Below are 22,639 nucleotides of genomic sequence, written 5' to 3'. Positions count from 1 at the left end.
ATTTTAAACATAATTTTACTATGAAAAGTGTCAAACATTTGCAAAAGTAAACAATAATATAATGAACCCATGTACCCATCATTCTGTTTCAATAATATGTAGTAATGGTCAGTTTTCTGTTATCTATACCTCTGCCACTTTGCCCTCTTCCTGTGTGCTGAATTAAATTCCCAAATACTTTTATCATTTCATCTCTAAATATGATGATGTGAATCTCTATAAGCTTTTTAGAATACATATAATAATATCATCACATATAAAAATGATTTTTAATATCTACTCAATGTTTAAATTTTAAAGCAAATTGGAAATTTGGAGTTTCTTGTATGAATCAAGATCAAATAAAATTCACCCATTGAGATTGGTTGACTTGACTTGTAAATCTCTTTTAATCTAAGGATTTCCTTTCTCACTTTCTCCCCCCCACTCCCTTGAAGTTTATTTGTTGAAGAAACTGGTCATTTGTCCTGTTTCCTGCAGGATGGGTTGTGCTGATTGCATGTTCTCCAGTCTTCTGTACTTTCTGTAAATGGGTAGTTTGATCTAGAGAGACTCATCAAACTGAGGGAGGGTAGAATAAGAGGGAAGGAGAAAGAATAGGTTCACATAAAGGTAGGCTTATAGGTTTGGTACAAACAAGTGAGAAAATTCCAGATTGTAGGTACTGTGTATTTTTCCTGGTAACATAGAAAACATACAAAATGAAGATATGTGTTGAGGATGAGTTAAAAGGTTTGAAAGGGATACCATGTGAAGGGCCTAATTCACAATTAGAAACTGAAGTAGTAGCTTTATGTTACTTGCAGTTTTAGAGATTTTGTCTGATTATATAGGATTAGTGAGATATGAAGTAATTATAAACAAAGTACCTTTAAGTCTGCTAAAGTGCTTAAAACTCTAAGAAAATGTTTACAGTGGATTAAGGCATTGTAAAATACTTTTTTTTCTTTTATAAAGTTTATGGTTTGGTGGGTTACAGTATTTTAAGTTAAAGCCAACTTTTAATTGATTTCATGCAATAAGAAAAACTACTAGTTATTTTAAACCCCACAATATTGAAAAAGTGCCAATAATGAAGCCTTTAATCCTTTACTTAGAGAAAGTTATTTTTGAATAAAAATTTTGCCTTCATCTGTATTAAAATATCTGATTCATGAAATCTAAGTTCTTTCTAAGTACTGTCTTCTAGTGTCTACTAAATAAAGATATATATTTTTTAAGAGACAGGATCTTGCTGTGTTGCCCCAGGCTGGCCCTGAACTCTTGGGTTCAAGTGATACTTCCATTCAGCCTCCTCTCTAACTGAGACTACATGTACCAGGCACTGTGCTCAGCCAAAAGGAAGATCTTTGACAAACTGAACATTTTGATGATTTTTTAATAGAATACATACATGCTCATATTCAACATTATTTTTGAAGGAGAACTGAAAGAATTAAAACATGTAATTTTTGTCTAGTAATCCTCTGACTACATACTATAGCATTCCTAGTTCTACATTGAAGTGAACAGGATTGAACATGCTGGAAGAAACAGATTCAACTCATGAAAATATGTGATCACAATCAGATACAGTTATTCACATTAAAAATGCCAACATTTTCTATTTCTTCTTGAGTCAGTTTTGATAGCTTCTCTGTTTCTAGGAATCTGTCCTAGATTTCATTGAGATCTAACTTGTTGGCATACAATGGTTCATAGTATTCTCATATAATACTTTTTATTGTTGTAAGGTTAGTTCTAGCCCCATTTTATATCTGATTTTAATTGGTTCTGCTCTCAACTTTTGGTTTATTTCTATTATTTTTTTATTTCACTTACCTTCACCCTAATCTTTATTATTATTATTATTTATTTTCTTTGTTTTTGGGTTTAGTTTGCTCAGCTTTTTCTAGTTTCATAAGGTATAAAGTTAGGTTATTTAAAATCTTTCTTTTTTTATTGTTTGCATTGGCTGTGTATACATTTCCCTCTGAGAACTGCCTTTGCTGCATCCCATATATGGTATATTGTGGCTTATTTTCATTCATGTTTAAGGATTTCTAATTTCTGCTATGATTGTTTTTCTGATCCATTGGTTGTTCAAAAATATGTTCCTTAATTTCCATGTATTTGTGAATTTTCCAGTTTTATGTCTATTATTGATTTCTGTTTTCTTTCTATTGTATTCAGAGATGATGCTTTAATTTGAGTCTTTAAATTTATTGAGTTTTTTTCAGGGCTACATATGATCTGTTTTTTTGGAGAATGTTCCATATGCACTTCAAAAGAATATGTATTTTGCTGTTGTTGAGTGAAATTTCCTACATGTCTTTTAGGTCTAGGTTGTTAATAGTGGTATTTACTTTCTTTATTCCATTTTCTTTTTTTTAATATTTTTTATTTTTACAGACACATTTTGATTCATTGTACACAAATGGGGTACAACTTTTCATTTCTATGGTTATACACAATGTATATTCACACCATTCATGTAATCATACATATATATAGGGTAATACTGTTTCAATCTACTGTTTATCCATCCCCACCCCCTCCCACCTGCTTTTCCTCTACATCCTCCAAAGTTCCTTCATTCTTCTGTTCCCCCCGCTACCAGACATCGTTATATATTGTCATACACTTATCAGAGAAAACATTTGGCCTTTGGTTTTTTGGGCTTTACCTATTTCACTTAGCATGATATTTTCCAATTTCATCCATTTACCAGCAAATGCCATAATTATTTTATTCTTTATGGCTGAGTAATATTTCATTGTGTATATATACCACAGTTTCTTTATCCATTCATCAATTGGAGGGCATCTAGGTTGGTTCCACCATCTAGCTATTGTGAATTGAGCTGCTATGAACATTGATGTGGCTGCATCACTGTAGTATGCTGATTTTAAGTCCTTTGGGTATAAACCAAGGAGTGGGATAGCTGGGTCAAATGGTGGGTCCATTCCAAGTTTTCTGAGGAATCTCCATATTGCTTTCCAGAGTGGCTGTACCAATTTGCTGGTGGAGTTGCAAATTGGTACCTCATTGATGAGGTCTATAAGTTTTCTGGAGGAGTTTTTTGGATCCTCTAAATATAGAATCATGTCATCAGCAAATAGTGACAGCTTGAATTCCTCTTTTCCTATTTGTATCCCTTTAATTTTCTTAGTCTGTCTAATTGCTCTGGCTAGTATTTCAAGGACAATGTTGAATAGAAGTGGTGAAAGAGGACATACCTGTCTTGTTCCCATTTTTAAAGGGAATGGTTTTAGTTTCTCTCCATTAAGAATGATGTTGGCCATGGGCTTAGCATAAATAGCCTTTACAATGTTCAGGTATGTTCCTACTATCCCTATTTTTTCAAGTGTTTTAAGCATGAAGGGGTGTTGTATTTTGTCGAATGCTTTTTCTGCGTCAATTGCAATAACCATATGATTCTTATCCTTAAGTCTATTGACATGTTGGATTACGTTTATTGATTTACAGATGTTAAACCATCCTTGCATTCCAGGGTTGAACCCCACTTGATCGTGGTGCACAATTTTCTTAATAAGTTTTTGAATATGGTTTGCCAGTATTTTGTTAAGGGCCTTTGAATCTATATTCATCAAGGATATTGGTCTAAAATTTTCTTTCCTTGATGTGTCTTTTCCTGGTTTGGGTATGAGGGTGATATTAGCTTCATAGAATGAGTTTGGTAGGGTTCCCTCCTTTTCTGTTTGAGAAGTATTGGAATGAGTTCTTCTTTGAAGGTCTTGTAGAACTCGGCTGAGAATCCGTCTGATCCTGGGCTTTTCTTGGATGGTAGACTTTTAATGGCTTCTTCTATTTCATTGTTTGATATTGACCTGTTTAAATTGTGTATGTCCTCCCGGTTCAGTTTGGGAGGAGCATATGTCTCTAGAAATTTGTCAATGTCTTCAGTATTTTCTATTTTGTTGGAATATAGATTTTCAAAGTAGCTTCTCATTATGTTATGATCTCAGTGGTTTCTGTCATGATATTTCCTTTTTCATCACGAATTTTAGTAATTTGAGTTTTCTCTCTTCTTCTCTTAGTGTGGCTAAGGGTTGGTCTATTTTATTTACTTTTTCAAAGAACCAACTTTTTGTTCTTGTCAATTTTTTGAATTGTTTTGTTTCAATTTCATTGATTTCAGCTCTGATTTTAATTATTTCCTGTCTTCTACTACTTTTGCTGTTATTCTGTTCTTTTTCTAGGGCTTTGAGCTGTAATGTTAGGTCATTTAGCTGTTGACTTTTCATTCTTTTCTGGAATGTGCTCCATGCAATGAATTTTCCTCTTAGTACTGCTTTCATAGTGTCCCAGAGATTTTGATATGTTGTATTGTAGTTCTCATTGACCTGTAAGAATTTTTTTTTTCTCCTCCCTGATGTTTTCTATTATCCATGTTTCATTCAATAGCATATTATTTAGTCTCCAGGTGTTGGATTAATTTCTGTTTTTTATTTTGTCATTGATTCCTAATTTCATTCCATTATGATCTGATAGAACACAAGGCAGTATCTCTATTTTCTTGCATTTCCTAAGGGCTGCTTTGTGGCATAACATATGGTATATTTTTGATAAGATTTCATGTGCTGCTGAGAAGAAAGTGAATTCGCTCATTGATGGATGGAATATTCTATATATGTCTATTAAGTCTAGGTTATTGATTGTGTTATTGAGTTCTATGTTTTCTTTGTTTAGTTTTTGTTTGGAAGATCTATCCAGTGGTGACAGCAGTGTGTTAAAGTCACCCAGCATTATTGTGTTGTGGTCTATTTGATTCCTAGAATTGAGAAGGATTTGTTTGATGTACAGGGATGCCCCATTGTTTGGGGCATAAATATTTATGATCATTATGTCTTCCTGATTCATGGTTCCCTTAAGCAGTATAAAATGTCCTTCTTTATCCCTTCTGACTTTGGCTTGAAGTCCACCTTATCTGAAATAAGGATGCAAACCCCTGCTTTTTTACTGAGTCTGTGTGCATGGTAGTTTTTTTCCCATCCTTTCACCTTTAGTCTGTGGATGTCTTTTTCTATGAGATGAGTCTCTTGCAGGCAGCATATTGTTGGGTCTTTCTTTTTAATCCATTCTGCCAGTCTATGTCTTTTGATTGATGACTTTAGGCATTAATGTTCAGGGTTATAATTGAGATATGATTTGTATTCCCAGTCATTTGGGCTTACTTTTGGTTTTTAACTTGGCTTGGTTTCTCCTTTGAGTGGATTTTTCTTTAAGGTAGTTCCTCCCTTTGCTGACCTACATTGTTGTTTTTTATTTCCTCCTCATGGAATAGTTTGTTGAGAATATTCTGTAGTGCAGGCTTTCTATTTGTAAATTCTTTTAACTTTTGTTTATCATGGAAGAATTTTATTTCATCTTCAAATCTGAAGGTTAGTTTTGCTGGGTACAGGGTTCTTGGTTGGCAACCATGTTGTTTCAGAGCTTGAAATATGTTGTTCCAGGCACTTCTAGTTTTTAGAGTCTGGGTTGAGAAGTCTGCTGCTATCTGTATTGGTTTCACCCTATATGTAATCTTATGCTTTTCTCTCGCAGTCTTCAAAATCCTATATTTTGAATGTTAGGCATTTTCATTATAAGGTGCCTTGGTGTGGATCTGTTGTGATTTTGTGCATTTGGTGTTCTGTAAGCCTCTTGTATTTGATTTTTGCATTTTATTCTTCAGGTTTGGGAAATTTTCTGATATTATTTCATTGAATAGGTTGTTCATTCCTTTGGTTTGTATCTCTGTGCCTTCCTCAATCCCCATAATTCTTAAATTTGGTCTTTTCATGATGTCCCATAGTTCTTGGAGATTCTGTTCATGATTTCTTACCATCTTCTCTGTTTGGGCAACTTTATTTTCAAGATTAAATATTTTGTCTTCATTGTCTGAGGTTCTGTCTTCCAAGTGGTCTAGTCTTTTGGTGATGCTTTCCATTGAATTTATTTGGTTTATTGTTTCCTTCATTTCAAGGATTTCCATTTGGTTTTTTTTTTTTTTTTTTTTTTTTTTTTAGAAACACTGTCTCTTTGTTGAAATGATCTTTTGCTTCCTGCACTTGTTCTTTCAACTGCTTATTGGTATTATCATTCATTGCCTGCATTTGCTCTCTTATCTCATCCTTTGCTTCATGAATCATGTTAATCATGTATAATCTGAAGTCCTTTCCTGACATTTCTTCTACCATACTGTCATTGGATTCTATTAATATAGAATCTAGATTTGTTTGGACCATTTTCTTCCCTTGTTTTTTCATGTTGTTCATGTATCTTCTCCTCTAGCAGTGCAGATCTAGGGTATTGCAGATTTCCCCCTATAGGCTTATTGTGGCCCTATAGGTTTCCAAAACCCTTTCTTTAAGGGGAGATCAATATTAGCAGTGCCCAATTCAGACAGTATGCAATCCTAGACCAAATAGCCCCTATGAGGACAATAGCAAAATTGTCATAATAAACAGAATGAGTTCAATTATTATCTTCAGTATAACAAACAGATTTGCAATAAGGTCTGCAGATTCTAATGAAGGACAAAAAGGATGCAGAGGGATGTAGGATGTAGTTGTTAATGGGATAAGAAAAGAATATATAGAAGTTCTAGATAATAGAGTGAGAGTATAATCAAAAGAAATTGGTTGTTAGCATGCACAAAGGAGAAAGAGACTCTGAGGGAACAGGTAAACAAAAGGAAATGAGAGCAAGAAAAGTAAAGAAATAAAAACTTAAAATTGTTCAATAAGGAGAAAAAAGAAAATCTACACTATAACAGTCATATAGTATTCAAACCTCCCAGTGTTCAGTGGCCTGATGCATGAGAGGTACCTAACAATGAGCTTCAAGTCTCCAGCAGGCATCTCAGGATGGGATTTGCCCCACCTAAGGATCAGAACTACAGCTTCCAGGATTATCCAAGGCAGCCACTCTGGCTTCCAAATGTGTTGGCAAATGGGGAGCTGCAGCTCGGGGTGTGGGCATGGTAGAGTGGAGGTCCTGGAGGCAGGGTGTGTTCGGTCTGGTTGCGGGATCCTGGAGGCGGGGTGCAATCAGTCGGTCTGGGGGTACTGGTGGCAGGGATCAGTCAGTCGATGTGTGGGCCCCGGAGGCTGGGAGTGATCAGTTGGGCTGAGGGATCCCGGAGACGGGGCTCAGTCAGTCCAGCCAGGGGTCCTATGGGGCCTGGCTCTTGTCTCAAAATGGTGGCAGCCATGTGTAATCAAACCTGCAGGTACTTTGACATGAACTTCCAGGCAACAACAGGCAGCTGGCGCTCCACTGGCGGTCGGTGATCAGTTTGCTGACTGCTGTTGAAGAATCGGCAGGTGAACCTCTGTGGTGGATGATGGATAGGTGAAAGGCAAGCGATGGACAGGCAAGAGGCAGGCAAATGGTGGATGATAGGCGCCTGACAGTGAGCAATTTACAGTCAAAAAGGCGTCAATATGCTGTCTGACTGCAGGTGATCACAATAGACAAATGGGGTAAACAGCAGGGGATCGATAAGCAGTAAAAATTGCCTCACCAGGAAACAGATATCCTCTGCTTGAAACCCAAGTTAAGGAGCGACCAGGAACGCAACCTCCCTCTAGTCCGCCATCTTGGATCCTCTATTCCATTTTCTTATTGAACTTTTATTTAGATTCTTAATTCCTTATTTAAACTGGGGTATTGAAGTCTCCAACTATTATTGTAGTATTGTTTTTCTCCCTCTACTACTCTCTCAATATTTGCTTCATATATTTGGGGGCTCTGTTATTTGATATGTATATATTTATAATTATTATATCTTCTTGATGAATTGACCCTTTTATAAATGCACAGCACTCTTGTCTCTTATAACAGTTTTTGACCTGAAGTCTATTTTGTCTGATGTTAGCATAACTACCAGCTCTGTTTTGGTTACTCTTTACACAGAATATCTTTATATAGTCTTTCTCCTCCAACATATTTGTATCTTTGAATATAAAATGAATCTTTGTAGATAGCATATCATTGGCTTATTTTTGTTTCTATTCATTCTACAAATCTCTGCCTTTGGTTTGAAAATTTAATCCATTTACATGTGAAATAATTACTGATAAGGAAGGACTTCTGTCTGTCTGTCTTATACCCGCCACCATGTCCTCTATTACTCTCTTCTTTTGTATTTACTTGGTTTTTTGATAGTGTACCTTATTAATTCCTATCTCATTTTCTTTTTCCTTCCTCCCTCCTCCCTCCCTCCTATCCTTCCTTTCTTTTTTCTTATTTTTTCCTTACAGTACAAGGGATTGAACCCATAGGTGCTCTATCACTAAGCTATATCCTAAGCCCTTTTTAAAAATTTTTGTTTTGAGACAGGGTCTTGCTAAGTTGCCCAGGCTGGTCTCAAACTTGCAGTCTTCCTGCCTCCATCTTCTAAGAATCTGGAACTACAGACATATGCCACAGTGCTTGGCTTATGTCCCTTTATATATTCTTTTAAGATATTTTCTTAATGGTTACAAGAAAGATTACACTACTATCTTAAATTTATAACAACCTAGTTTGAACTGATATTGCTAACTTCAAAAGCATACAAAATTTCTGCTCCTATACAGCTGTGTGCCCCTTTATGTTGTTGCCATCACAAATGACATCTTTATATCATGTGGACAATAACAGTTTTATATTTTTTAAATGCAGTTGTCTTTTATCATGTAAAAAGTAGAGTTAGAAACTAAAAATACAGTAATGCTGGCAATCTATATTTCTTTATACAGCTTTGACTTACTGTTTAGTGTCCTTCCATTTCAAGCTGCATAAACACCCTTTAGCATTTCTTGTAGGTCAAGTCTGCTAGAAACATACTCTCTCAGTTTTGTTTTTTTTCTGGGAATGTCTTAATTTCTCCCTTATTTTAAAATTAAGTTTGCTGCATTGGAATTCTTATTTGGGGAAGGAAGGAAGGAAGGAAGAGAAGGAGGAAAGAAAGAAGGAGCTAAGTAGACAAATAGGTGACAGGCAGATAGCTCAGAGATCATTGTTAAAATGTCAGCTACAGAAGTGCCATGGTTCCCTTTCTTGTTCAGAAAACAAAACTTGTATAAGACATAACTAGCTAACTAAAGCTAATAGGCTTCACCATTAGGGAAGTTGCTTAAAGGAAAAGGACACAAACTAAAATATGTTTTAATTTAATGAGCAAGAATTTTGACAAATGCAAGATGGCATGTTTCTCTACATCTGGGTAGTTATTTTAGATGGAATAACTAATTAACTGACTAATATGGTTATGAAATATTAGCAAAACTCATCCAGAATAGAGCTAAAAGAATGTTGTTAAATCTCTAGTTGTATTATTATTTTTTCAATTTAAAAATTTTGGTCAGGATAGTAATTCCAAAATTGGAATGGTAAGAAAATTCAAAACTACGTATAAAAATTGTAGGAAATGTTAATTCATCTAAACATATCTTACTAAATTTATTTGGAAGTTCACGGCAAAGCTATAAAAAGTTATGCCTCATATGATAGAATTTTTAAAATTGTTTCCATAAAAATTTAATTTTCCAGATAACCAGTTTTTTACTTTCAGTACATTTAAATGTGTGTTTCTTTTATTTGGTATTTTGAAGACATTCATTCTGAAGTATATTGAACACTTCTCTGTTTTAGTAAACTATTCTGAACAGAAAGAAGTTGATTTTTTTTCCTTGACTTGGGACTCAGTCTCATTGAACAAGAGATTATGTGGGTTTATAGAACCAAGAGTTATCTAGAGCGAGGCAGAGGTGACAGCTGTTTACCGGGTGTTTCCAGTGTGCTTTCCTTTTGAGGGTATTAGTGAATATTTTCATGCTTTTTCCTTCCATGTTATGTAATCCAACCATGACTCTGTTGACTGCTTCAAAATGGGCTGGGCAGGGAAACCCAGATAGTAAATTAGGAATCTTGTGTGAAATTAGGGCAAATGAGTTTGGGTGTGTTCTATTAGAACACTTTTTTAAAAAAACCATCCCTATTTGTGAGTCACTGCCCATAGTCAGGTATTGATCCAAACCTCAGGCCATCTTTCCTTCTGCACCAACTGCCCTCTGAGAGGACATCTCCTCAGCATTGCTTTTCAAGACCACCAAATCTGTGGGGCTGCTGTAACAAAATACCACAAAATGGGTGGCTTACACAACAGAAATGTCTTATCCCATAGTCCTAGAGGATCCAAGTCCAAAATCAACGTTTGGGAGGGGCTGGTTCTTCGTTCAGACCAAGAGGAAAGCATATGCTCCCGGCCCTTCTCCTAGCTTCTGGTGTTTGCTGGCAATCCTCTGGAGCTCCTTGGCCTGTAGAAACCTCACCCTGATCACTGCATTCATCTTCACGTGGCCTTCCCCATAGGCGTAGATCTGTGTCCAGATTTCCTCCTTCTGATAAGGACACCCACCTTTAGATCTAATTTTAATTGGATTAGAGTCCACCTTATCCACCTCATTACCTTTGAAGACCCTATCTCCAAATAAGGACACATCCTACAGTACTGGGGGTTAGGAATCTACATTAGTGGGACACAATTCAACCCACAACAGGACTGTGGCTGCCTACTTCTGACTGATGCCAGCACGTAGAGCTGTAGAACAGACCTGTCTTTCTTTTTGCATTAATGATCTTAGGAACTCCCCACCATAGGCAGTTTGTTCATATTAGCAGGTAGCCAGTTGTGATCATGATTACCTGCAATCTCAGTTATATGGGAGACTGAGACAGAAGGATCTCAAGTTCAAGGTCAGCTTTGGCAACTTAGCAAGATCCTGTTTCAAAATATATATATTTTTTAAAGGCAGCTGAGAGTCTGGGGATATAGCTCAGTGGTAGAGCACTTGCCTAGCATATGTGAAGCCCTGGGTTCCATTCCCAGCACTGGGGCAGCAGGGGGAGGGGGAACCAGGTACCATAGAGGAGTATTGTGGAGTTTACTTGGGCACTTCAGACCTGCTTGGATTGGCTCTAATGTAAACCATTTCCATTTTTGAAATAGCACTCTAGTATGCTTGTCTGATTTTATGACTTTAGGTCACGAGCAATTCATGATAGGGGTTCAGGTCTCATGGTCATTTGGTGTCCCATGGTTAGGCTTGTTACTCCCGGGGCCTAGTAACAAGTCAGGTCCTGCTCTCTGTTGGCAGCGAAGGGTGTGGTTTTACTCCAAAACATGTATGATCTGGTCTGTGCTTCTTAATGAATTTGACAAAGTCTGTATACAGTATCTCTGCCACCGCAGATGTGTCTGATATCATTGGGTCTGTTGGGTTATAGGTCCAAGAGTTAGGGGAACCTGTGCAGTCCTAAAGTTTATTTTAGGCCCTGTTTGAAATTGTCAGGTTGCAAGGAAACGTACAGAGAAGGTCTGTGCACCTTTCATCCAACCTCGCCCAATATTGACATCTGGCATAACTGTAGAAAAATAAAGTAAGAAATGAACTTTGGTACAATTTATAGAGCTCATTCACACTTAAGTCCACGTATGTGTGTGTGTGTGTGTGTGTGTGTGTGTGTGTGTGTGTGAATAGCTTTGCAGTCCTATCACACGTGGCTTTTTGTAACCCACCACCACAATCAACATGCCTAACTTTGTCATAAACCACAAGATTCCCTCATGATACTCTCTTATAACCATATCTACCTCCTTACCCTGCCCCTTCCTTTCCCCCTCGCAACCATGTACCTGTTCTCCATCTCTCTAATTCTATTATTTCAAAGATGCTATATGAAAGGAAACATGCAGCATGTATCCTTTTGAGGTTGATGCTTGGTATGGTTTGGATGTGAGGTGTCCCTCAAAAGCTCACGTGTGAGACAATGCAAGAAGGTTCAGATAAGAAATGATCGGGTTGTGAGAGTCTTAACCCAGTCAGTGAATTAATCCCCTGAAGGGATTAACTGAGTGGTAACTGAAGTGGTAGTGTGAAGGAGGTGGGGTTGGGGGTGTGGCTTTGGGGTATGTATTTTGTATCTGGAGAGTGGAGTCTCTCTCTGCTGCTTGATCATCATGTGATCATCATCAGCCATATTCTTCCACCATGACGCTCTGCCTCATCTGGAGCCTGGAGGAATGGAACCCACTGTCCATGGATTGAGACCTCTGAAACGGTGAGCCCCCAAATAAATTTTTCCTCCCCTTAAATTGTTGTGGTCAGGTCCTTTTAGTCACAGCAATGAAAAAACTGACTAAAACAGTACTGCTAATTCTTTTGAGATTGATTCAAGTTGTATATGTCAGTAGCTTTCTCCTTTTTGTTGTAGAGTAATACTCCATAGCATGGATTTACTAGCGTGTTGAAACACTGACTAGTTGAAGGACTTTTAGTTTCCAGTTTTGAGCTGCTATTTAAGTAAAGCTGCTATGAACATTTATGTACAGGTTTTTGTGTACACATAAATATGTTTTCATTTCTCTGAGATAAACACCTAGGATTGCAATTGCTGGATTGTATGGTAGTCACATGTTTAGTTTCATAAGGAGCTGCCAGACTCTTCTTAGACTGGCTATACCATTTTACATTCCCACCAGCAATGTATAAGCAATCAAATTTCTCCACATCCTGGCTAACATTTGGTGGTGTCACTATTTTTGTTGTCCTGATAGGTGTGTGGTGATGGCTTGTTGTGCTCTCAGTTTGCATTTCTATAATGCCTAGTGATGTCCACCGTCTTTTCATGAGCTTATTTTCATGTGCTTATTTGTCATTGTCCTCTTTAGTGAAATGTTTCTGCATGTCTTTTGCTCACTTTCTGATTGGATCATTTGTTTGAGGTTGAGTTTTGAGAGTTCTTTACATTGTTTAGTTATAAGTCCTTTGTCAGATATGAGATTTTAAAATATTTTCCCCATAATGTCTTTTCATTATCTTAACAGGGCCTTTTGAAGAGCAAAACTTCTAAATTTTGATGCAGTTCACTTGATCAATTTTTTTCTTTCATGGATTGTGCTTTTAGTGTTGCCTTGTCCTAGGTGCTGAAGGTTTTCTCATATCTTTTTTCTGAAAATTTGGAGTTTTATGTTTTATATTTAATTCTATGCTCCATTTTGAGTTAAGTTTTGTAGGTGTAAGATTTTAGTCAAGGTTCATTTTTTAAAAATCTCTGAATATTCAATTGCTCCAGCACCATTTGTGGAGAAAAAACAAACAAACAACTATCCATCCTCAGTTGAAATACTGTGCTCATTTGTCAAAAATTAATTGGGCCTGCCTGTGCACCTCTATTTCTATGTTCTCCATTGATTCATTTCTCTCTCTGTGGGTGCTGTTCTCTCTTGATTACTATAGCTATATAGTCAGTCTTAAGACTGGAAAGAGTGAGTCCTTCCACCGTATTCTATTTCATAATTGTTTTGGCTATTCTAGAGTTCCCTTTCCATGTAAATTTTAGAATTAGTTTGTCTTCATCTACAAAAGAAATACACCCTTGCTGAAATCTTGATAGTAATTATGTTAATCACATAGATCAATTTGGGGAAAACTGGCATCTTTACTATGTGAGTATTCCAATCCATGAACACAGTTATGTCTCTCCATGTATTTAGGTCCTCTCTGATAGTTCATTTTGTAACTTTCCTCATACAGATGCTATACATATTTTATTAGATTTATCCTAAATACTTCATTTTTTGGAGCAATTATCAATAGTTTTTAATTTTGTTCATTGTGTGCAAAAATGAGATTGTTTTTAGTGTGTTAATCTTATATCCTGTGACCTTACTGTACTCCTTTTTTAGTTCTAGGAGGACTTTGGAGATTCTTTGGGATTTTTTTCATAGATGGTCATGTGGAGACCTTACCCACTAAACAGGCTGCAGTAGCATGACCAGCAGTGACATAGGTTGTCTCCATAATCCAAAAGGGCCACCATGCTCTGAGCTTTGTCCTTGATGGTGGCAGTGCAATTGTGTCTTACTTTAAGGAAGATACTTCAATATCTTCTAGAAACTTCACTCATGTGACAGGCCACTGAACTATGAGGTTTATTTCTACCTGCTGGCACACATGTGTCATCCTAAGGTATGCAGATGCTTCCTACTTTCTCCTCACAGGTCTACTTAGTATTGTGACACCAGAGTAATGGGCCAACATGATGTCTTCTAGGATATCCAGATCCTTCTGAGCTGTGGTATTACAATGTGCTGTAGTCCCCCCTATACAAAGGCAAACTGCTTCTAAGTTTTTCTTTAACTGACAGAAAAGAGGGGAAATCCATTTTCTAGGAAGCTAGGGATTATGTTGATTTGCTCCAACATTGCATTTCAGCTGCCAGTAGCTTTGCCATCTTTTGAAGTCTGCGATGATCTTCGGCCATCTACATCCCACATGGCTTTTTGCACTCATCAAATCTTAATGTATTAGGATGTATTAGGAACCACCACCCCTGCGTCTCTCCTGTGTTTGGTGATGGCACTGATCTCTGCAATTCCGGGGACATCACATTGCTGTTAGTTTACTGTCTCAGTGGGCTTGCAATTACAGGGGTTTTGCGTGGCCTTTCCTAGCTGTACTTAAGGCCCACCCCAGCAGGGAGACCACAGCCGCATGCTAGGTGTCAGGATTAGCATCACTCAGGTACTGTTTCTAACAACCCTTGGAAGTTGTGGGTATTTTTTTTTTTTTTAATAGTACTCAGTTACCCTGTTAAATTACTATAGGTCTCTCTGGAGGAGATGTGGAGGAGATTCAGAGAATATACCTATGACCACATTATAGGTCCTTCCTCCAAAAACTGATTTTTAGCCAGGGATTTGTGGACTAGCTTAAATATGGGACATGAATAAGAGGCTATAAATCCCCATACAGTGGCTCAAGTCAGATTTTTGTTTCCTAAAACCAGGGTTTTATCCAGGGACATATCAAACAGTCTTTTAGTCGACTGCATATCTCGTTCACATTTTGGGATCCAGTGATTACTTAACCATTGGCAGAGACCCATGAGTTTCAGACCCTTTGATTACCACTCCATTCCTGTGCTCACCTCGTCTGTGCTATTTCCAAATCCCACTGGCCCACTGCAGACAGAGAACATGATCTCGTGGTCTCCCATCTTGTCATCACCCTGGAGAGTATGCCAAGGCAGAGCTCTTCAAGGATACTGGTCCCTCCCTCCTCAAGGGGAAGGAGTGTCTTCCAGTTTGTTCTAGAGGATATGGTTGAAAAGGAGGGGAAACTAAGCAGGTTGTACATAATAGATTCATTCTGATCTTCAGACCCTTTACGTAGCCAGGGAATTTCCCATATCCCTGAATCTTTACATATTCTGGGAGACTTGTCATTAACCTTAGACCACTCTTACACATGTTCCTGATATTTGTAGAAACCAGGAAAAGGGTGCAAATAGAGGGCTATAACCACTAATTTGAAATATTTGAAACCTAAAATGTTTATATCAAGATAAAAGCCAGTTAAAATAAATTTTGTCCTCCAACCTTAAAAATATGGCAATCTAGAAGGTTCATATTTGGGATTCTCTGAAATTCCATTCTGGGGCATGGTGGCACTAGTCTATGAGGAGTGAACTGGGAGAAGAACAAGTCTAAGAACAGCAGTGTTGGTGACTGAGTTAGTCTGCATTTAGACTATCTAGCAGACTGTTAAAGCCACTCTCCACTGCTTAGGCCATTGCATTAGGTCCTGAATGAAGCCACAGAATTTAGACACTTTGAAAGGTACATTAGGCCCCAAAGATCCCAAGACTACATGCCCATTATTGTAACTCCTGCACCATAGAATGATTATCTTAGTCCAATGTGGTGTTACACAGGAGCCCATGTTCCTAAAGCAGACATTCTGATGGTAATGTTGGCAGAAGTACTATGGGCAGGAAAGAAAAACCCAGATCCTGAAAAGGTGCCAATCCCAGGAAGGATGAATCACTTTCCCCTGCAGATGGGAGAATTTGATTTAATTATCTGCCTCTTCTGTTCAAGAGATAGTATCCTGTTGACGGCTAAGGTTCAGTCTGGGTTGCTCTATAATCAGGCAGTTGGCAGCAATAGCTAGATCAGCTTTGGTGAAAGGGAGCTTGTAGTATTGAGCCTGCATGTGGCCTCACCCGTGGCTACTTCATTGACGAAACTATTTTCTAAGAACAGAGATGGCCAAAGACAAATACTAGTGACATACACTTTTTGGACTGTCCTCTTCATTTTTTTTTTTTTCAGTATCTCCTCTGAAGTGGACACTCTCAGGTAGACACCAATGGAGAAACAAAGCTCCTCACACTTATGCCCACCCTTATAGGACATCCACATCTTTAACTCAGATCTCCCACTTGATTTGCACCTTTCAGGTCATTTGTCACTAAGGATGCACATGGGCTCCTGGGTAGATCATTACTTCCTCCATACAAAATGGTAATTTAAATGTTCATCTCAAAACTCTACCAGCTGAGAGGGTCTACCCTCACCTGCATCCAACCCTGTACTTCAGGCTCACTCCTGATTGGAACTACGCTGCAGCAGTCCTTTCTGGCTCATACCTATGTCCCATGCTGACCCAGCCTCAAATTAGACCTAGGTGTTTTCGTTCTCTTTATCTATTTGTAAGGGGACTTCTATAAGGTTTGAGCTAAAGCACCTATAGCAGATGAGGGAGTCTTGGCGGTTTTGATCACTGTGTATATAGTTTATTTGTGCCTTCTGTGCCTGCTTGGAACCAATCCCAAATACGCCATTTGCATTATGTGATGGGTTACTGCTCTAACCATCCAGTCTTTTAGCATGGTGGTTTTGACAATATCCACCTCATGATGTGTTGTTCATTTCATAGTCATTTAATGTTCCATGATTAGGTGTTTAGGTTAAAGTTGTCCTCTGCTGCACAAGGCATGACTTTGCTCCAGGACCCTGGAGGTCTGCATTACCAGCTTCTTATTATGGTGTACTTATCTCCCTTGGATTTATTTCTAGTGGCGGGATAGGCTGAGTCATACGATCTAATTGCCAGCACTGCTCACAGCCTGCACCTGTTGTAGAGTCCTCTCCTGCCCTGGGCCTCACCCATGCCATCCTCACTGTACTCCTGAAGGGCAACCATGCCACCTATGTTCGTGCTTTCACCAAAAAGAGCTGGGCAGCTTTTGAAATTAGCAAGGATGTGCTTGACTTACTCTGGGGCCCCTGTCAGGGCTCTCTGCTTCACCTTTGTCTTTGATTAGTTTCAGGCAAACTCTGAGATACTTCTTGTAGACCACTTTTGTGAAGTTCCTTTCCTGCAAGTGATGGTTCATGTTGCTATCAAGCCTAGTGGTTACTGTCAGTCCCTTCAGTAGAGGCATTGCTACCAATGAGCATGTCATCAAATTGGCCTCTTTTCTACTGACCACCTTCCCCTTTTACTCCTGGTATGTAATCTCCCAGATCTTGTAAATATGGAAGAACATTCTGGTAGTCAATTGCGATGTGCTGGAAGGAGATGTCAGCATACCAATCTAGCAAGAGTCTGGAGCTCGGAAGAGTGGTACTCTGGGGGAGGTGGGAGTGGGTGGAAAAGCTTAGCTGAGATTTTAGCTTTCAGCCTTCCTACAGGAACCAAAGTCTTCCTGGTATTCCAGATACTACTCTAGCAGTTCCCTGTATCCTCTGGTACATTTTACTTGGCAATCCTGGGGCAGGAATCATCGCCAGAGTATGTAGGCTGTGCAGTGATCTTATCAGTCATCTGGGAATGGGAGTCTATTCTTGTCTTCCCTTATTAAAACATGCATGCTAGCTGGGCATGGTGGCACAAGCCTATGATTCCAGGGAGTTGAGGCCAAGGCAGGAGGATCACAAGTTTGAGACCAGCCTGGGCAATTTAGCAAGACCCTGCCTCAAAAAATGAAAATAAGAAAAGCTGGGGATGTAGCTTAGTGGTACAGCACGCTGGGTTCAATCCCCAGTAAAACACACACACACACACGCACGCACACAGTATGCCTCACCTCCTGGAGCTTTCTGTCCCATTTCTTTTTTCAGCTAAGATCAGAAGCTAAGAAGTCCTTCAAAAGAAGTTCATGATTTCCTCTCTGACCTCATATCATTCCATCAGCATGATTTTCTGGTCCCTTGGTGACCTTCTGGATGTTTCCAGCTGGTAAGGATCTCATCTGAACTGCTGAGATTGACCCAGCTGTTGGTGCTAAGTGCTACTACTCAGGAAGCTACGTGTGGCATGTGCCTGGGACCACGTTGGCAAGACCACTGATAAGTCCTGCAGAAGAGCTCTGGACCCTCCCATTTCACCCTCAGCTTCCCTGAAGAGGGGCTTGTGCCAGTGTCCCAACAGGGGGAACAACCACTGATTTGCCTGAGACCAGGGGTCTCTCAGGATGAGACTTTCAGTGCTGAACAGAGAAAGACCCAGGTAAATCCAGAAGGGTTGGTTACCCTATGTCCAAAACAGATCAGCTCCAAGAGAGCAAAAGAGTCCTTTACTTCTTCCTTGTCTTCAAAGACCCTCCCACTGATTTTGTTCAATGAATGAAGTATGAACAGTGGTGTTGCCTGAGCCTGAGTCCTCTTTCCTGTCCCAGGTGAAGATGGCTGCCCTGTGATGAGGGGAAGCAAGACTCATACACAGGGAGAACATAGAAGCAACCATTTCTGTTTTAGCCAAGTTTCCATCAAGATAAACTCTAGGGAGTGAGGATGCAGCCTGTTATTAAGTGATGACTATTATGGGATCCTATAGAAGCTACAGAGCAGACCTTTTCTTCAAGTGGACACGGTGGGGGAGTACTTAGAATTGTGTTCTAGACACTTTAGTGCATCCACCACAGGCCCTGGCTGCCCACTCTCCGCCCCCTCCATGTATACGCACATTTATGCACACACTTGCACGTGCACTCAGCACTCCGTGGACACCCCTTCTCTCCTGCATATCCGCTTGGTTCCTTGAGTCCCGCTGCTCTGCATCCAGGACCACAAGCCCTACTGGGCTTGCAGATGTATAAAGGAGAACTGAGACTCTTAGGTGAAAAGCTTTCAGTCTCGACAGCCTCCCTAGTCTCGGATCTGCTGATGTTGACCTTCAATGACTAAAGGATTGCCACATCTCTGACTAAGGGGCAAGGACTAAGGCGAGGTTCAGTTGGACGGAGGCCAGTTCAGATGAAAGTGAAGAAAACTGCTTAAATAGTAAAGCCTGTTCTGATCATCCCCTTTTCACAGAAGAAGAGGTCAAGGTTCAGGGACATCAGCAAAGGCCACAGTGACGTTTCCTGCCCTCACAGTTTTTCCTCTCTGCCTCTTGATGATCCTGGCACTGCCCAATGTGGCCCCATATGGCATGCCATGTGTACAGCAAACCTTCTTCATGACAGTCATTTGTGTGTCATACTGAAGGGTTAAGACAAGCCTCAGGCACCATGAAGAGTCTGCATGGACCCAAGCCTGCACTCCATGTGATCGTCTCATGGAATCCTCAGCGAAATCTGTGAGGCTCATGCTATCATATTTCACAGGTGAGGCCTGAGTACATGCAACTAAGCACGACAGCCCAGGACTCAGAACTCAGCAGCCTGCACCCCAGCCTCCATCATGATTACACCGTTGCCTCACTATTACCATTACCTCAGCGGCAGGGCGGGGCAATCTGGGTCCCGAGGAGTGCCCGGGCGAGAGCAAGGGCAGGCCAGGGGTGAGTGAATCTTTGTCCTGGGCCTATGCAGTACTCTGCTGAGAGCATAAAAGAACCACTGAGGGGAACTGGCGTGCTGTGCATGGCCCAAACAACAAAATGTCAGCAAAGGAAAGTCCTCCAGAGGCTGCTAAGACCAGTGGTCTCATCATACAGATGGGAAAACTGAGACCCAGGAGGGAGAGACTCTGTTTCTTTAGCTCATGTTTATTGAGTGCCTCTATGACCATATCTTACATGAGAAACTGGAAAAAAATTAGGATGGGGAAGACTCTAACCTCGTTGCTGTTTCAACTTTTTATGTTGAAATAATTATAGATTCACAGGAAGTTACAAACCATGTACAGAGAGGTATCTTGTGCCCTTCACCCAGCTTCTCCCAGTGACATCCTAAGATACCTCTATTCCAGTTTCCACCCAGGAAATCACAATGGCACAAGCCCACAGACCTCGCTCAGACTTCGCCAGCGTGGATGTGCGTCCCTGTGTGTGAGTGTCTGTGTGTGGCGTGGCTAGGCAGCTTGGTAATCATCTCACGCACCTGTACATAAGCAAAGCTCTGTGGATGACGTCAACGCTGGGAAGGGGCCAGGGGCAGGACTGAGGAAGGAGAGCCTTTTCCTTGCTTACTCTCTTGGACTGTCTCAGTTTTCACTATGTGCGCAACTTACTCTTCTTAAAAGAAAATTAAATGCTGCTTGGGTTTTCTCCTTTAGCAAGATTGACCAGAAGTCTGGTGTCATGTCCTCACATTCTCCCCTCTCCTGCGTTGACCAAAGCCCTCCAAGGACTTGGCAGTCTGGTCAGAGGGTCTTGCGCCTTCTAGTTGCCAGCAGCCATTGCTCCTGGGGACCCCAAGGCCCAGGCCTGGCCTCCCAGCACTGAGCGCAGTGTGTGAACACCAGCTTGTGGCCCGAAGGTTTGGAAGGTGCCTCTTGCATGCCGCTGCGTGGGTGACTCCGTGATGTTTGTTCAGGGAGGCAGTGTGCTCAGCGCTGGTGCCTCAGGCCGCTCTCTCACTGAACACATGCCCTTTATTTAAATACGTCTGAGCCCCATTATCCCTCCTCCCTAAGATAATCTAGCTTACCTGCCCCCACTGGTTTCTGAGCAGTCTTGTATGGAGGTTGTCTCACGCCAGGGTCGCCAGCCCACTCAACTTCTAAGAATTTGCTCCTTAGGGGCTGGAGAGCCCTCATTTGACTGTGAGAAGACGAAGCCCACCCTCCAAGGGTGGGGCCTCAGATGGCTTTTGTCTTTCCTGGTAAATCAAAAGCAGCAATAAACAATACAAATCTCTCAGTGAATTAATGTGATGCATTAAACTCTCAATTAAGTCTCCTTCAATTCAGGTCTGTCCTGACTGAGTAAAAGGAAACGACAGTGAGAAATATGAGAGAGAGAAATCGGCTGTGGGGAAGGAGTGGGCTAGAAAGGGGGCCCTGAAGGCCGAAGACATGGGCAGAGCTATCAAAAACTTGGTTCTAAAACTGTGGTCCAGAGAGCTCCCCAGCAGTATCAAGTTGCTGTGCTCCCAACCCCTCTACGTCTCCAGGATTTAAAGAGCAGGTCCAGGTGAACGCAGAGCCTGGAGAGAGGTGGTGGCCCTTGCCAGTGGCTGGACACATTTGCTCAGCGAGGAGCCCGTGAGAGTGAATGCCTGAACCACCAGGTGCTCCACTGCTGCCACCCAGGGCCAGGTAGGGAGCGCTGCCCCCAGGAAGCCTCGCTCAGGTCGTGTGCGAAGGTTGAGGGTAAGGGGAGAGGAGGGAGGGGAGGGAGAGGAAACAAAAGAAAGGCGAGGGGGGAAAGGCAGGAACAGCACATCAGGTCTGCCACCACCCTGAGAACCAGAGATGGACATTCTTTAGGGTCTACTATTTCCTTCCTCTGGGATTCTCAAGATCTTGGCACCTCTTAAAAAACAGAAAGCAAGAATAATATTTTTATTTCTTCCAACAAAATGACTGTATTTGTAGCTACTGGGCTTATTCCAAGAACCAATTCCTAGGAAGTTGGATTCAGACATAATTTTACAGAGTTCTTGGATCAACCTGAGATTCCATCCCCACCTAAGCCAAAAGGCACAGCACCGCCTCTTCCTCCTCATGTCCTGGATGCGGCACCGAGGCTCCGCTTGCTAGCCACCTCCTCAGGTGGAGGCGGTGGGAGAGAGCCTTGGCTTGGGCAGCGGGGAACTAGGGTTCTGGTGCCAGCTCCACCAACTCCTGGGTCTCCTCAAAGAAACTACATCCACCCCGTGGGCCTCAGTTTCCCCATCTAGAAATGAAAGCCACTGCTCGATCTTTCATAGAAAAAAGTCTGCATATACAATTTAGAGATGTCAGTTAGAATTTATCCACATAAGTAAAAATGATGTTTGAAGCGTTTGGAAGTCACTGGAAGAAGGAATCTCTAAGTCATCTTTAGACTCCTCTAAGCTCAAAGGCGGCATGCAGGCAGGAGGACCATGGAGGCTTCTTTCTGCAGCCGGGTGCTGACAACCATCCCCCATTTCCCATCATGCCTCATACGTGTCACCTGGGCCCCACACGGCAGGGTGGGGGTCATGGCAGCTGTCCCTCGCTGCATGCGTTTCTGGTGACCAGAACCGTGAGACTCCCAAGCTAGGATGCCAGAGAAGAGGGATGAGAGGAGCACCGCGTGGAGGTGGCCGGGAGAGGCTCTGCCCAGCCTCAGGGCTCTGCCTCACACTCTCAGGAGACGGTTGGCAGCAGGACCCCTCCAGGAAGGAAGGAGAAAGAAGAACAACCATGCACCAGTGCAGCCACTAGGGGCTGGACTTGTGGTGTCTCGGGGGAACTAATGACTTCGTGGGGGTAGTTTAGCAGCCCCATTTTATTTTACTTATTTCACAGGAATTTGAGGGAAAGGAAGTGGTTGAGAGCAACCGAAATAACCTTTGAATGAGCAAAAATGAACTGCGTGTTGTGGGCCAGGTGCTTCCTCGTGTGTTTCTTCACTCAACCCTCATAACCAGGTGGTTGGAAACCAGGGCAGACGGGATCCCA

This window comes from Sciurus carolinensis, chromosome 2, assembly GCF_902686445.1.
Source record: "Sciurus carolinensis chromosome 2, mSciCar1.2, whole genome shotgun sequence".
Taxonomy (NCBI): domain Eukaryota; kingdom Metazoa; phylum Chordata; class Mammalia; order Rodentia; family Sciuridae; genus Sciurus; species Sciurus carolinensis.
The sequence above is the reverse complement of the archived record's forward strand: the minus strand, read 5'-3'. Positions refer to the sequence as shown.